Source organism: Rhinolophus sinicus, linkage group LG16 (assembly GCF_036562045.2).
Source record: "Rhinolophus sinicus isolate RSC01 linkage group LG16, ASM3656204v1, whole genome shotgun sequence".
NCBI lineage: Eukaryota > Metazoa > Chordata > Mammalia > Chiroptera > Rhinolophidae > Rhinolophus > Rhinolophus sinicus.
The window spans coordinates 17,561,237-17,578,006 of NC_133765.1; the positions used below are offsets into that span (position 1 = coordinate 17,561,237).

General features: G+C 52.2%; 1 long non-coding RNA gene across 1 annotated transcript; it reads left to right on the top strand.

Annotated features, from left to right (window-relative positions):
• Positions 1–40: 40 nt before the first annotated feature.
• LOC109433819 (leucine-rich repeat-containing protein 75B) lies at positions 41–6,645 on the top strand. Its single transcript, XR_012492568.1, has 4 exons — positions 41–256; positions 2,704–2,832; positions 4,305–4,420; positions 5,868–6,645. It is a non-coding gene; the product is annotated as a leucine-rich repeat-containing protein 75B (long non-coding RNA).
• Positions 6,646–16,770: the final 10,125 nt, after the last annotated feature.

Genomic DNA, 16,770 nt, shown 5'->3' on the forward strand with positions numbered 1-16,770 from the left:
GCGGGGCCGGGGCCGGGACCGGGGGCGGGGCTCAGACCTCCCGGCCTCCCGCCTGCTGGCCGCCGGCTGCTCGGTGGCCATGGGGGCGCGGCTGGGCCGGCGGGCTGGACCCGAGGCGGGCTCCGAGGCCGGGGCGGCGACGGGGTGCGGGCCCGCGCCGTATGAGCGCCGGGTGCGCTGGCTCCGCGAGATTCAGTCCACGCTCCGCGAGCGGCGGCCGGAACACGCCCGGCAGCTGCTGCGCCTCCTGCGCCAGGCGAGAGAAGGAGCGGGCCAGCCCGGGGCTGGAGGCCCGGGAGAGGCGGGGGACTGCGCGCTTTGTGCTTCGGGCTTCGGGCCTGGAAGGGGCCGGGAGGCAGGGCCGGCCCGGAATGGCACACGGGCCGGGCGGGTTCCGAGGGGAGCAGATGACTGGCTGCAGGGGTGGAAGCTTGTCTGGGCGAGACGGCAAGGGAGGGAGGGCAACCAGCTAAAGTGAGGACCATTGAGGCGGGGGACGTGGGGGGGGACTGTGAGTGTGTCGGGCAGCCTCTGGGGTTTGAGGTCTGTTGTGTGTGTTGAGGGTGCCCCAAGCTAGTAGCTAAGAGCCCAGATTCAGGACTTGGCAGGAAAGGAGGGGGGCTGGGAGGAGTGGCCGGTGTGAGCATCTTGTATTAAGGGGCAATGGGAAGCCTGCAGCCCCCCCCCCCAGGGTGAGGGGAGGCACTGGACCTTAGAGAGAGGATCCTGGGAAGCAACAGCCCAGCTGGTCAGTGGGTGCAACCTCACCATGACGCCAGGTGGCCCAGACAGAGCTACAGCATGCATCACCCATCCTCTTAAAGGACAGCTCACGCCCATTGAGTACACACCCCTGGCATCTGTACATCATACCACATCTGGACCGGCGGGGGCTCTGGTCCTACACACACCAGGCACCTGAGTCCCAGATCCCGAACCCTGGGTTATCCTAGGAGACATGGGTCCTGCTCCCAGCATCACCACTAGGCAGGCTACTTCCCTCTCTGCCCACATCCCCACCCCCTACAGCAGCTGCCACCACAACCTGCCCAATCCCGTAAGCTGAAATCAGCCGTGCAGGTCTTTGGCCCTGCAGGAGGATGATTAGAGATGGGAAACTTAGGCTTGGAGAAAAGTGAGCCTAGAACCACAGAACAGACTGGGGGCCAGCCAAGGCCACAGTCCAACCTCTAGCCTCCCAGCCATGCTCCTCCTGCTACTCTCTTCTTGGCTCAGCAGTCTGGAAAGGTGAGGCTGGCCCTTTAAGAGGAGCTGTCTAGACCAGCAGAAAGCAGGCTGAGGTCTGGGGCCCTGTCTGGGTCAGCCCAGGCTCACCAGTCACTCCTCCCTTCTGGGTCCTCCCTAACTGACATCTGCAACATGAACATGAATGATGTTTACAATGCAAACAGCAGAGCATCACCAAATCAGCCAGACTATCCAGAGGCATAGATTTCTATCTGGAGTCCAAGGCACCAGCTGGGCATTATAACTGGGAAACCAGCTCCGTTTCCCAGAGTTTGGGATTCGAGGCCCAGTGAGGGGCCTGTCCTGCCCCATACCCCACAGAAACTCTGCAGTTATAGCCCTTGGGCACTCCCTCCTGGGCTGTCTTCCTGTGTACGGGTGGGGCGGGTTGGCTTCTGCACTGAACAGGTCACTCTTTGGTTTGCGGAGGCCCACATAGGTTCTGGAGGCCCCTCCTGGCTGTGCCTGCCCCATCAGCTTGTCAGTATACCCTCTAAATAGAACCTCAAAAAGGGTGGTTAGTACCATGTCAGGCCTGTGTAACAGATTGAGGGCTGAAGACAGGAAGGCCAGGGGCTTGATGATGGGGTCTATTTGAGGAGTGAGAGACTTGGAAGCTAGACAAGGGGGCTGGTAGGCTGGGGAGAGTGTGAGTGCCAGGCTGTGGAGAGTTCTGAGACTGCAGACTGTGCATGAGTCTGATATCACACGACTTCAGAGCATTTGGTCCCCACCAAAGGGGGTTAAGGTCAAGCTCATGTGTGTGTGTGTTTCCTAGAGCAGGCTCTGGCAGCCTGAGGGTGAGACTGAAAGAGTGGCAGGAGCCCCAGGGGGAGGTTGCTGTAGAATGAGGCCTGAACCTCCTTGAGTAAAGGGGAGGGAGAGCTGGGTGGGTGGGGTGAGGGAGAGTGTGGGGTGATTCCTGGGAAGATGGGGATGGTAACACCCTTTACTGAGCTGGGGCACAGGAAGTGAAGCCAGATTCAGGGCAGGAGATGAACACGCCTAGTCTGAACTGAGGTTCTCCACCACAGCAGGGGTCTGGACCTGTAGGCAAACAGACAGGGATAGATGGAAGAGGCAAAGGGCCCAAAGGGAATACTAGAGGACAGTGGCTTTTGGGGTCATCAGAGGAGCCCTCAAAGAATCCCCTGGATAGGCCCAACCTCAGAGAATGCAAGGTGTCCCAGCATGTTTCACCTTCAGGGCACTAGTCTAAGGGCTCTGGACCCACTTATCACCTCCGGAGGCCCCTGGTGCACTGACTCTCTCCTCATCTAAAAGGTCCACCTGCCCCTAGATAGTTAGCCCATCGCCACCTGTGGGGAGACCCCAGGAAGCCTCAGAGAGACAGAGAAAGGGGAATGGATGTGAGGGGCTCTGGCTGGCTGGGAGGGGGCCCAGAGAAGGGTGGCCCCAACTCCTGGCTCACTCAACTCTCTTCACCACCCACAGGACCTGGGCCTCGAGGGGATCCTCCTCCCTGACGTCCTCTACAGGAATGTGTCCTTCCTCAATCTGGTAGACCCCATTTCCCATGACCTGCTCGTGAACCTGGCCCAGGACCTGCAATTCCCCAAGACGGTGAGGCCAGCAGGCAAGGACCTCAGGCTGGATGGTGTGGTTGACAGGGCCCAGGAGAGCCCAGGGCTGGGGGCTAGGAACCTGCATCCTTATCTGGCTTGCTGTGATGCCTTAGGCAGGTCACTGTCCCTCTCTGGGCCCTCATGCCAGTGTCAATGTATAATGGTGGACAGCAGCTAGAGCAAGTGTGAGCTGTACTTTCCCAACCCCAGAAAGTTGTGTGCTGGGTAGACCATTTCCTGAGTGGCAGCACTAAGCACCAGGCCCCAGAATCCAGGCAGGAAGTTGTATGGGGACCCTGCAGGACCCCTGCAGGACTTTGTAATGTTCTTACAAATTCGCTGATGGACCCAAATCTCTGAGTTCTCAGCCTCCGGGTTCCTGGACCAGAAGAGAACTGTCCTAGGCTGGAACCCCTGTCCAATGTCCCCATCCTGTACACTACCCTTGGGGACAAGTGCTCACTGCTTCCCACAGCAGCGTAAGCCACAGCAAATCCTTCCTCATGTTGAATTGGCAACTTCCAATTGCAGCCTCCCCCTCATCTCCCCACATGCATCACGTTTGCCCAGAACCCCACTCTAATGGCACCTGCAGACATCCTGCCACCATGAGCATTGACAGTGCTGTGCTTCTGACACAGCCTGTGGCCAGCCCCCAACCCCCATCTCTGAGTCACAGTGAGTCAAGGATGCCCACGATGGGCCCTGCAAACTCTGAACTCCCATATTTATATGCAGTTGTCACTAAGGATTCTGAGGTAGCCTAGAGCTGCCACAATGACCCTGGGGGCTTGCTGCCATTGTGTGTGCACGCTGTTAATGGAGGGAATGGATAAAGAACATGTGGGTAGTGGAGCGTGCTCAGTGCCAGCTTATGGAAAGCAGGGCACCCCCATTCTGCCCAAGCTGGGCTCTACAAAGGCCCACTTAGGGGCAGGAGTGAGCCAGGTCGTGGTGCTGTAGCGTGTTAACCCTCCCAGCCCTGGCAGTCCAGACCCCAGGCCCCACAGGCACATTCTAGATTGGAGAGTGAGAGGTAGAAAAACATGCTGACCTGGCTTGTTCCTATTCTCTGGGGGTGGCGTCAGTGGAGCAGGGCTCCCTGGAGGGGCCTGGTCCTGCCTCCCCCTGTGGCGAGTCCCCGGGGAGCGCTGAGGGTGGGCAGAGGGCCGACTGATGGCTGGAGGTGCTGGCCCGAGGCCTGAGGACAGGGAACAAGGGCCCATTGTCTGGGCTTCCTCCCACCGGGCACTGCGGGCCTCAGACCAGCCTGTCCAGCTCCCAGTGGGCAGACTCCCCTGGCTCCGTGCCAAGCCATAGCTGGAGTGGGAGGTGGGCAGGGGAGGCCAGTGGGCAGTTCAGTGATCCGTAATGAATAACTGTGTACTCAACCACACACTTGGATCTCCAGTGCCCAGAGGGCAGTGAGAGAGGCTCGGACTCACCCTTGACAGCAGTGTCTCCCTACAGGACTCTGAGTTCTGGAAGTCCTCGGACAAGATCTGTCGGCAGCTCATCTACCACCTCACCCCTCACTCCAAGTGGCAGCAAGCGTCCAGACTGCCCTGGAGGAAGACCCCGAGCTGGTAAGGGGAGCCTAACCATAGTCCCACCTCATGCCCCTTAGGGTCCCTTCCCAGGCTGATGTGAAGAGGCAGGACCAGCCCTTGGGGAGTACCCAGGCTTCTCTCAGAAAGAGGCTAGTGCCTGAAACGCCACTCTGTGGGCCTCTCGCCCTCGCCTGTATCATGGCCCCAACACTGGAGGTCATGGCTGGCCGATGGCTGCAGACACTCTCCAAGTCAAGCTGTACTCTCTATATGACCCAACCCCTGCCATTCGCTCCTCCCTCAGTCTCTGGCCTGTCATTGGGCCTGTCTCCAAGGTGACCTTAGCAGGTATCCGCTGAATCCTTGTAACAGGCTTTGAGGGAGGCAGATTCTGGGTCATGATGCCCATTTTACTGGGAAGGAAACTGAGGCTGCGAGAGGGAAAGTGGCTTTCCCAAGGCCACTCCCGCCTTGATTTTCCTGCATCCCTTCGAGAATTCTGTGCCACCTGCCTGAAGCCCAGGCCTCCCCAGCTGGCCTGATGGCTCACTCTGCCAAGGGGTCCTGCTCTCAGACACTCCGTCACAGCCTATGGCCACAGACTCGGCCCAGGGGCCCAGAACCACAGCCCTGGTGCTCTCCCCTGCCCCCCTCAGGCCTTGCAGTCCACATCTGTCCCCCGCTGTGGCAGGTGGGGTGACCCCACTACCCTCACCCCCTAGTCAAGACTATCTGCCTCGTGAGCTGTGTTCAAATGACAGGAGAGGCCTAGAGGGGTTTTTGAGGACATCAGGGGACCCTCCTCAGTCTCTAAACTTCTTTTCCAGCTTAGAACACAGGGAGCCCTTCCCCAGGGCAGGTCGCCACCCCCACCTCCCCCAACACCTCCCCTCTCGCTTCCCTGGGCCTGTCGCCTCTCTAGCCTCCAAGACCTGAGGGACTAGCCTGATACCCTATCATCCTCATAGGAACACCTATCCTTACCCCCAAAGGGTTGACTTTAGAGGAGGCACGTGAAAAATGTTTGGGCTCAGGAATTGGAGCACCTCGATTTGGAGACCTGGCTCCCCACTTAATGGTGTGTAACCATGGAAGAATCGCATCACCTCTCTGAGTGTCCATTTGCTCCTCTGGAGAATGCAATCGTTCCTACCCCACTGGGCTGGCATGAAAGTAAGTGAGACAATAAATGACAGGTGTGGTGGTGCAGTCACAGGTAGGTTTTTATAATTACAGCTCTTAGAGCCTGAACAGGTGTGTATTTAATCATCTCAACAGTCAGATCCCTTTCACCAAAGGGGAAATTGAGGCTCAGAGAGGTTCCGAGCATTACCCATGGCCAGCCATTTAGAAAGTGGCATTTTGATCCCACCTTGGCCCAACTCACCTCCCTGGGCTGCCGCAACAGGGCATTTTCTGTGGGCAGTGGAACCTGGGCTGTGGGCCCTTGTTCAGTCTGTCTCCACCTGCAACCCTCCCACAGCCTCAAGAGCAGCCTGCAGAAGACTCTGCTGGCAGGGGAGACTGTGAACCTCTCAGGGATCCCATTGTCGGTGCGGGATGTGCCACATATAACGCGCTACCTGGGCAGCCAGGGCGCCGGGCTCACGGCGCTGGACCTGAGCTTCACGGGGCTGAGTGATGAGCTGCTACACCTCCTGCTGCCCAGCCTCTGGACGCTGCCCCGCCTCTCCCAGCTCCTGCTCAACGGCAACCGGCTGACACGGGCTGCCGCCCGTGAGCTCACGGAGGCCATGAAGGACACCACCAAGTTCCCTGCGCTAGCCTGGGTGGACCTGGGCAACAACGTAGACGTGGCCTCCCTGCCCCAGCCCCTGCTGGTTGGGCTGCGCCGGTGGCTGAGCCAGTGCACCTTGCTCCCCACCATCTATGAGGGCCTGGACCTCGAGCCTGAGGGCAGTGTGGCCCATGCCACCACTGCTGCCTCCACTTGGGGCTCTGCAGCTGCCGAACCAGGGTCTGAGCCCCAGGCCTGCTGTACTAGGTGACCACCACCCTGGCTCCTGCTGCTGACTGATGGTGCTCCCAGGCACATGGCATGGGGTGATGGAGGCCCCAGAGGTGACCCAGGCCCCCAGAGATCCAGTGCACATGCTCTGCCTGGGATTAAAGGAATGGGAGGATAACGGGCTCGTCAGAGGCTGGATGATCAGTCCCGACTGGCATCTCAGCCTCCTCTCAGCAGGAGGGGCTCAGCACCCGCTGTGCAGACCCCATAATAAAGGCTGATACCCCCTCTGCCTCAGCCTTTCTGCATCATGGACAGTGAGCACCAGCCCTGCTCTTAGGGTGGGGTGAAGGTGCAGGGAGCGGCAAATACTCAGGGACCCTGCCCACCTGAAAGGGAGGCACCAAGCTCACAGTGACCTCCCTCCAGGTGCTTCCAGGACAAGACCTGCACAGACCAAGGTGTGGGGGTCAGGTCTGTCTGTGGGCTGAGGAGTTAGAGGAGGCCTCCAGGGACCTGGCCCTCACATCTGGACAGGGCTGGGAAGGGGCAAATTCGGAGCCCAGAGAGGGGCAAAGCTTGGGACGGAGCCCACCGCTAGCTCATGCCTGAGCCCAGGCTGCTGACCTCCCCATAAAGGCCCCTTGGGCTGGGCACAAGAGTACTGATAGGAGGTGAGGTTTGCCTCCGACAGGGCACAGCACTGCCCACTACCCCTGGGCCCCACTCCCCAGGCCTCCTGTACTTGGTGAGTGGGCAACTCTGCAGGGTTAGGAGACACATCAGACCAGAGATGGAGAGCTGTGTGTTCCCTCTAGGCCCCTGGGGCACACACACACAGTCCTCCCCTATAGGGGATCCCAAGACAGCATGTAGGGGGTGGAGGTGGGCGCAGCCAATAGCAGGCGTCTCTGGGACCAAGCTGTCCTAAGGCAGCCCAGGAGGTGGCCTGCTCCCAGCAGAGGGCTGTCTCCCTTTCTCCCAAGCACCATCAGGGCAGGCTCCTGACCAGAAAGAAGCCTAACGCTATGAGCGGAGAGCTGGAGTTCAGCCCAACTAGGTGTCAGACAGGGCAGAGGCAGAAAGGAATTTAGAGATGTCCAGGGGAAAACAGTTCCAGAGTAGGGAAGCCAGTAACCTAAGGCTCCTGTGCAGAGCCAAAAGGTGAGGTCCAGGGTCCATGGGATCCTGCCGGGAGACACCTGGTGGCAGAGCAAAGCCTCATGGGCCAAAGAGGAGGCAGGAGTCCTCCTGGGCCTGTGTACCCCAGCCCACCAGCGCCGACCTTCCCCCACAGTTCTGGCCACAGGGGACTGTGAGTTGGCGTGGACTACAGCACATCCCCAGGTCGGCTGGTTGCACAGCAGCCTCTTGGGCCAGAAGGAGGTGGCCAAAGTAAGGATGGGAAGGAGTTGGTCCTAAGACGAGGCAGTGAGGCAGCTCCCCCTTCTATGGTGCGCGTCTTCCCCACTGTCAGGCCATCTGGTCTTGCACTTTTGCGGGAACCCTGATCTGGGGTTAGTGAGAAGGGTGTGAAGAGCATCCTGTCAGCCCAGCGCTGCTCCTGACTCGCTGTGTGACCTGGCCAGGCCCACCCCTCTCAGGGCCTCGGGTTCTCCTTTCTCCCTGGGGTCCTGGCTCCTCCCAGGCCTCCTTGCCCAGTGGCTGGGGAGCTACAGAAACATCTCCCTGTGCCCCTGCCCTAGAACAGAGGGCTGAGGCTCCTCTGAGTGAGGCAAAGCAGGGTGGGAGGTGGAAGGGGCCAGTGGAGAGGGAAAGAATGGGGAAGCCGAGGCCGGGTAGGCTGATAAGCCTGTTGTCACAGGCAGCCGTGCGCTCCTGTGACTCCTTGCTGGAGAAATGTCAGGCTCCTGCCTGCCCTCTGGCCCTCCAGCCCGCCTTGCTTCCTGCCCACCAGTGGCCGGCATCCAGCCCACTAACCTTGAATGTCACCGCTTGGAGAGGTTCCTTCCAGGATGGCGAGATGACCTGAGCCGGGTGTCGCCAGGCGAGCTCTGGGCGAATCCAGGCAGCGGCAGCTGGCCTCAATCTCCCCGCCTCTTGGACAGAGGCACTCAATGCAACAGCCGAGCTGGAGCTTGAAGCAGCTCAAGAGAAGAGGGTTGGCCTTGTTGCCATGCAGGTGTCCACAGTCCCTTCACGGGGGCCTTCACACCGGGGCCTCACGACCACTAGGGAGGCTACTCTACAGGCTGGGACAGTCCAGGAAGCGGGGCTTGTGACTCACTCAGCCTGCCTGGTGGGCAGAAAGTGCCCGCCAGGCCGGCTCCAGCCCAAGTTCCAGATGGAGGAGGCAGCAGGTGGGGGCCTCACTGAGGCTGGTCCTCACCCAGTCCCAGACTAGGGGCAGACAGACCCCATCATCCACTGGTGGTGCGGTTCACGCAGGCCTGTTCCCTCCTGGGAACTAGGTACACCAAGCCTCCCCTCATCCTGCTGGAGTGAGGATGACATAAGGTTTGGAAAGTGCCTGCTGCGTGGGGGGCACAGACAGGCGCTAGGCAGCATGGGCAGGGCCTCCACCCAGGGCTCTCTGGATGAGAATGGCAGGAGCCCAAACCTTTGGGACTAGGCAGGACTGAAGCCATTTATTTATTTAATGAGCACTTCTGTAGCCTTCTCTGGGCCAGGTACTGTTCCGATGGCTTTACACATTCTTTTAATTCTCTTTGCAATTGAAGGAGGTGGGTGGGTGCTATTACCACCTCCATTTTGTAGGTGAGTGAACTGAAACAGGGAGAGGTTACACTTAACCTTGATTTGTCCAAGGTCAAAGTCTTGGAAGTGAAGGAGCTGGGATGTGAGCCAGGCTGCCTGGCTTCAGTCTGCAATGCTCACCCTGTGTGATGCTGCCTTTCCCACAGCCGTCCCCGGGGGCCCAGGGTTCACTGGAACTCCTGAGCAAGCCCCTTCCCAAGAGGCCACTCGAGGCAGGAGACCACCATGATGGTGTCCTTGGTGGATGGGAACAGACCTCCAGCTGTGCTGCCCCAGGAGTAAAACCAGGTAGGACCTCCCTGGGCTTCAGTTTCCCCATGTTCAAAAATGGGTGGGGAGGGGAGCAGTGAGGACCTGGGCTCTGCCCTCTTCCAGAATTGAAAGGGACTAATTAAGAGTGGGTTTGGAAGTACTTGTCAGACTGAACAAAGCCTAGCCTTGTACTCAGGGGTGCGGGATTCATGCCTACTTCTGGTGGTCTGCTTGGGACCTATAGGTGCCTTCACCTCTCGCGGCCTCAGCCACTACAGTCCTAAACCTGCTTTGCCAAGATGTTGAGATCATCTCGGGGCTTCAGCCTTCTCAGTCCTAAACCTATTTTGCCAAGATGTTGAGATCATCTAAAGGAAACATGTAGAAAAGATACATATTTCAATACACACATTCCACGGTGTATTGAAATACATTAAAATGAACATACCAAGTGCTACAAGTTTAAAGTGTGCAATATGACACATTTTGACTTGTGTACATATCCATGAAAGCACCACTACAATTGAGACAATAAACATATCTCTCACGCCCAAACGTTTCCTTGTGTCCCTTAGTAAGGTCTCCCTCCCTCCCCTCACCACCCATCCCGAGCCACAAGCAAACATTGATCTGCTCTCTGTCCCTAGAGATCAGTTTATATTTTCTAGAGTTTTAGATATATGGAATCATACAGGTGCACTCTTTTTTTCATACGACTTCTGCCACTCAGCATAATTATTTTGAGACCCCCCCACAGTATTGTTGCATGTATCAATAGTTCCTTTTTATTGTTTACTATTTGATTGGATGGACGCACCACAATTTATCCGTTCACCTGTTGATGGATATTTGTTTTGAATTTTTAGCCATTACAAATAAAGCGGCTTTGAATATTCGTGTACAAGTTTTTGCATGAACATAAAATTCTTTTCCTCTTGGGTAGTGGTATCACAATAGTTTTTCTCTTGTTGTACTATCTTTGCCTGGTTTGGGTATCAGAGTAATGCTGGTTTCAAAGAAAGAGTTGAGAAGTATTCCCCTCTCTTCAATTTTTCTGGGAAGAGTTGGCATTATTCCTTAAATATTTGGTAGAATTCCTCAGTGAAGACACATGGGCTTGAAGTTTTCTTTTTGGGGAGATTTTCAACTACAGTTCCAATTTCTTTAATAGATATAGAACTATTCAAGTTAGGTATTTCTTCTTGAGTGTTGGTATCTTGGATCTTTTAAGAAATTTGTCCATTTCATCTAAGTTGAATTTGTTGGCATAAAGTTGTTCATTGTATTTCCTTTCAATATCTGTGGAATCTGTAGTAATCACCTCTCTCATTCCTGAGACTAGTAATTGTGTTTTGTTTTTTTTTTTCTCTTTCCTAATCAGTCTGGCGAGAGGTTTTCAATTTTATTGATTTTGTTAAAGAATCATCTTTTGGTTTCACTGACTTTTCTCTGTTGCTGATTTCTATTTCATTGATACCCACTTTGATCCTTATCTCCTTTCTTCTACTTACTTCAGATTTCATTGGCTCTTCTTTTTCTAGATTCTTAAATGAATTGTCTTGTCTGATATTAATATAGCTGAGACATTAATCTGCAATCTTTCTTTTTTCCCTATCATATATGTATGTTTAGTGCTATAAATTACCCCCCTAAATTCCGCTTTAGTGGCACCCCACAAATTCTGATGTATTGTTTCCATTTTTAAGCTGGTTCAAAATACTAATTTCTCTTTTGGTTTCTTCCTTGATGCATGAGTTACTTAGAAGTGTACTATTTGTTTCCAAATATTTAGAGATTCCCCCCACCAAGTATCTTTCTGTTAATGATTTCTAATTTCACTCCAAGTATCTTTCTGTTAATGATTTCTAATTTAATTTCACTGAGGTCAGACAACATAATTAACAAGGCTTAAAGCCAATTTTTTTTCTCCCCCCTTTCTTCTGCCGCCTCCCCCCCAGTTCAAGCCGTTGCTTCTCAGTCTAGGTGTGTAGGACACAGCTCCCTGGCCCATGCTGGTATTATGAGCCTTGCGCTCCCCCCCAGCTGAGGCCGTTGGTCACCAGTCGTCACTTGGCTGCTCACAGCAGCTCTCGCAGCTCTTGCCCGCTGCCGGCCACTCACGATGGCTGCCGGCCACTCTCGCTGGCCACCGGCCACTCAGGGCAGCACATGGCCGCTCACGCCAACCTCTGGCTGCTCATGGCAGCCCAGCTCTAGGGAGAGCCATTGTTCACAATTTTAACTGTAGAGGGCACAGCTCACTGGCCCATGTGGGAGTCAAATTGGCGGCCTTAGGCGTTAGGAGGAAGGCGCTCCAACCTCCTGAGCCACGGGGCTGGCCCCAATTTTTTATTAAAGGAGGGCGCAACTCAGTGACCCATGCAGGGATTGAACCAGCAACCTTGGTGCTACCAGCACCACACTATAACCGACTGAGCTAACCAGCCACCCCCAAGGCTTGAAGCCAATTTTGAATCTTGGTAAATGTTCTGTGTGCACTTGAGAAGAATGTATATTCTGTTATTGTTGGGTGGTTCTATAAGTGTTAATAAAAGTCAAATTGATTTATAGTGTTATTCAAGTCTACTATATCCTTGCTGATTTTCTGCCTACTTGCTCTATCAGTTATTGAAAGGGGAACTGAAATCTCTTGCTGTAATTGTATTTACCTATTTCTTGTTGCAGTTCTACCTATTTTTGGCTTCAGGTATTTTGAAGCTTTATTATTAGGTGCATAAATGTTTAAGATTGTTATGGCTCCTTGATTAACTGACCCTATCATTGGTATGAAATGACTTTCATTATCCCTGACAATATTCCTTGCTTTGAAATCTACTTGTCTGATATAATAATGATATAGCTACTCCCGCTTTCTTTTGACTAGTGTTAGCAATTGTATTATCTTTTTCCATCTTTTTGCTTTTCAACTATTTAAGTCTTTACATTTAAAGTGCGTTTCTTACAGGGTCTTGCTTTTTTAAAACCCAATCTGACAATCTCTGCTTTTTAATTGGAGTGTTTATACTACTGTATGTAGACTGTAAAAAAGGGTTCTATGGAAAGTAGCATCACAGGGTGATCTGATCAAGATTCCTAGCTGGGCAGGTTCTGGTGGGTAGTCATGCTTCAGGGATTTAACTTCTTTAGCAAAAGGCTTTCTTTTGCCTCAAGCAAGCCCTGTCCATTGTTTCTGTGTATCCAGGTTAACACACCTTTGAAATGCCCTTTCAAACCCCTCCTGAAGTGTGAGAGCACAGAATCTTAACTAGCCTGTAATCCCATCCCCACCTTGCTTTCTCCCACCTCCATAATCTTCCTTAAATTCCCTCCTTAATTTCAAATGCATAAAAGAAACTGAAATTGTTCTTCGCTAGACCTTTTGAGATCTTGCTCCCTGGCATATGTCCTCAGATTTGGCTCAAATAAACTCATAGAAAGTCTCTACATCTTTTGACATTTTTTTTGTTTTTAAAGATTTTATTGGGGAAGGGGAATTGGACTTTTATTGGGGAACAGTGTGCACTTCCAGGACCTTTTTCCAAGTCAAGTTGTGTCCTTTCAATCTTATTTGTAGAAGATGCAGGCCAGCTCCAGGCCCAGCCGCTGCTGCCAGCTGCAGGGGGCGCAGCCCACCATCCCTTGCAGGAGTCGAGGAATCAAACTGGCAATGTTGTGTTTGAGAGCCCATGCTCTAACCAACTGAGCCATCTGGGAGCTCAGCGGCAGCTCAACTCAAGGTGCCGCGTTCAATCTTAGTTGCAGGGGGCGGAGCCCACCATCCCTTGCGGGACTCGGAGAGTTGAACCGGCAACCTTGTGGTTGAGAGCCCACTGGCCCATGTGGGAATCGAACCGGCAGCCTTCGGAGCTAGGAGCACGAGCTCTAACCGCCTGAGCCACTGGGCCGGCCTTAGACATTTTTTATATCAACATTTCCTTACACTCACATGCTGGTCAGTATTCCGCATATTCAAGGAGGACTCTCTGCAGCTCTGGGTTCTCTATGTAGCTTTTTCTCTAGCATTGTCCTACGTACTCTAGCTGCCTTGGCCTTTCTAAAGTCTTAGCTCTGACTCAACCCAGGTAGGCTAGCAGGGTCCTTCAGTTTGCCCTTCCTGTGCTGCAGCCTGGAAAACTCACAAGTAAGCCCACCTTATTTTTCCCATTTCTTGGGGATTATACTCTTCTTCAGTGTCTGAGGGTTTTTTTTTGTTGTTGTTGTTAAATGCTCATTAACTTTTTTTTAAATCGGGGAATATTGGGGAACAGTGTTTTTTTCCAGGACTCATCAGCTCCAAGTCAAATCATTGTTTACAATCTAGTTGTGGAGGGCACGTTCACTGGCCCATGTGGGAATTGAACCGGTGACCTTGGTGTTATGAGCGCTGTGCTCTAACCAACTGAGCCAATGGGCCGCCCGCCCCATTGTTTTTTCTTTGCCATGAGGGTAAATCCATTTATTACCTTCATCTTGGCCAGATGCAGAAATAAATCCTGTATGCTGTATCCTAAAAAGGTTTTGGAATACCCAGCAGGTGAGTGTAGAAACTGAATGTATTAGGGAATCAACTGAGTCTAAACCCTCCCTTGCAGAGGCGTGGAGAAAAGTGGTAGTGCAGGCAGTCAGAACCAGAATCCATCTCTTCTGTCTTGGTCTAGTTATCTTCTCAGGACCTCATCCTTTGTTCTAGGTCTTCTTTATCTTACCAAGTTGTTTTCCATTTTAAAGTTATATATTACAAAGGAAATACATGTCTTTTCAAAAAGAGAGAACTCAAATATTCAGACCTCTATATGATCTCGAGTCTGTCCCTCTCCAATCTTGGCAAAAAGTTGGAGCTTATTCTCAAGAGGGGGTTAGGTTTCTGGACCTTCTAGCCCTCCCAGAGACGGGGAAGACTGTGAACCCGGACATGCTAAAATGCCGAAACTCCCCAGCCCTCTCCCCACAACTGAACTAGCAGAAGGGGAGCAGTTCAAGGTAAGCCCTCCTGACAAGAAACTGGGTCTTCTCCAGGGAACCTGACCAGTGCAAGAGGAAGTCTTAAAGGTGTAGACATTAGGGGGTTTTACCCCAAAACATTATTCTTTTTCTTACAAACATTCTTTTTAATGCCCCACTCTTAAATATAGACTACTGATTGCCAGACAGCTACAGAAAGTCTGTAATATGAAAAACTGCAAAAAAAAAAAAAAAAAGGGGGGGGAACGTATCAGGCAGGGAGATGAAAGGCTCAACAAAGCATGTTAATGTCCTCAGATAAGATATTGTAACCATGGCACAAAGTACTATTAAAAAAAGGGGAAAAAAAGGGATATTCAAGAATCAATTTGGGGAAATCTTCCATAAAGGATATCAAAAGATAAGAAAAATGGGGAGTGGCAGGGAGAGGAGATAAAAACAAGTGAGTTCAGCAGATCCAACATCTGAGTAACAGGAAATCCAGGAATATCAGAAAAGCAAATGAAGGAAATCATTAAAGACTAATTCAAGAACGTTTCCCAGAAATAAAGGATGAGAGTCCGTTCTGAAAGGGTTCAACAAGGGCTTGGCACAATGCATGTGAACAGACCTTTGCCAAGGCACGTCATTTTACAATTTCAGAACACTGGTGACAGAAGGGAAAGAGTCACATACAAAGGGTCAGGACTTGGAACAGCTTCAGGCTTCTCTAAAGCAGCACAAGATGCTAGATGAAAAAGTAACAATGCCTTCAAAATTCTAAAGGAAAACTTAATTCCAACCTAGAATTTCATACCCAATCAAATCACGTATGAGACATTTTCAGACATGCAATCTCAAAACACTACTTCCCATGCACCCCTTCCACAGCAGGCCTCTACCAGAATGAGGTAATAACCAAGAGGTTACACAGACAACAGGAGCTTCAAGAGGTGGGGAAAGCCCACCATGATAGCAATACATGAGGCACAAGGGAGCGCTAGTCCAGATTGGGGCAGGTCAAGAAGGAATTGATAAAATAGCTATGCTGTCTTTATGTTTGGGGTTGAATTAGTGACAGGACAGAAAATTAAATAAACGAAAATACAAGAGAATTACTAATTCCAGGGAAACGTTCTGCAAGAAAGCAATCTAGTCCACTAGTTGGCTCAGCTGTGAAACACCCAGCCATAATAAACAATGAATCTGATCTAAGCAGAATTACAGTATCAGGAGCTAGATGATTGGGGAATGCAGGGTAGGCAGGAGGAAGTCAGAGAAGTCAAAAGGTAATGCCTAAAATGGAACACCAAGGAGTGGCCTTACAAACTTGTTTGAAAGTGTGACATGGAGGCAAGTAGAAACCAATCAGCCCAGACTGACAGGGAAAAGGGGTTAGAAGGACAGGTAGGGCAGGAGGGCGGCTGTTTCATAATAAATCTTGCAGAAATATTTGCTCTTTCAATGTGAAGAACTGATTTCTTTTTTTCCCTAAAATGCAGGATATAAAAATATTTATAAAGCTGTATGTTTTTGGTTAATTTTCTTTGTGAGAATCCCCTCTTTTCAGGATCTAGGCAGGGTTACGGCTGGCTGGTTTTCACTCTGTATAGACTTGTGCAAGGCGGTATTCCTGCGTGATGCCCACAAAGAACCATGTCCAAAGTCAGTTTTTCAGATCCAGGATGCAATTCACTACTGAGTGTAATGTTATTATTTACAGTACCATTTATTGTAAAAGTGTAACTTAAGGAGCGATCATACTAAAACATACTGTAGTCCAAGGTCAAAATGTGGCCTCAGATATACCAAATCAGAATTACTAGCTGGCGTGGCAAGGGCAGTGTTTTGAATGCCGATTCCTGGGCCCCACTCCAGACCAACTACCATCTCTAAGGGTTGGGGCCTTGGAATCTTCATTTTTCTTTACCTGCTTCTTCCGCCTCCTGCCTCCCATTCCGGTTCAAGCCGTTGTTTCTCAGTCTAGTTGTGTAGGACACAGCTCCCTGGCCCATGCTGGTGTTATGAGCCTTGCGCTCCCCCGGCTGAGGCGGTCGGTCGGTCGCTGGTCGTTGGTCGGCCGCTCACAGCAGGGAATCATTTCTAACAAGGTGCCTAGCTAATGTTGAAAACCCCTGCTCCCACTCGCTATATTGATCACTCAGGAGGCTTCACGAAGAAGCCAAATAAATCAATGTCTGTAAATCAAGGTGACCAGCACAGAAGCAGCAAAGTAGTCCATGCAGGGTACTAGTAGTTATGACAACTCCTACCTGAAAGAACTCTATGAAGACTTCAAAGAAATCCACTCTATAGGAAACTCAATGAACAAGTTTTTCTTACCAGGGACAACTCCATTCAGTGAGGTAAGTTCATCTGAAACTGCCCCGGTCCTGGAGCCCCTCCTCTGGAGCAGCACTGCTTGGAGGGATCACCAGACACACTTTAGTGCCTCAGAGAAGCTGGGGATGACCGGGCAAGACCC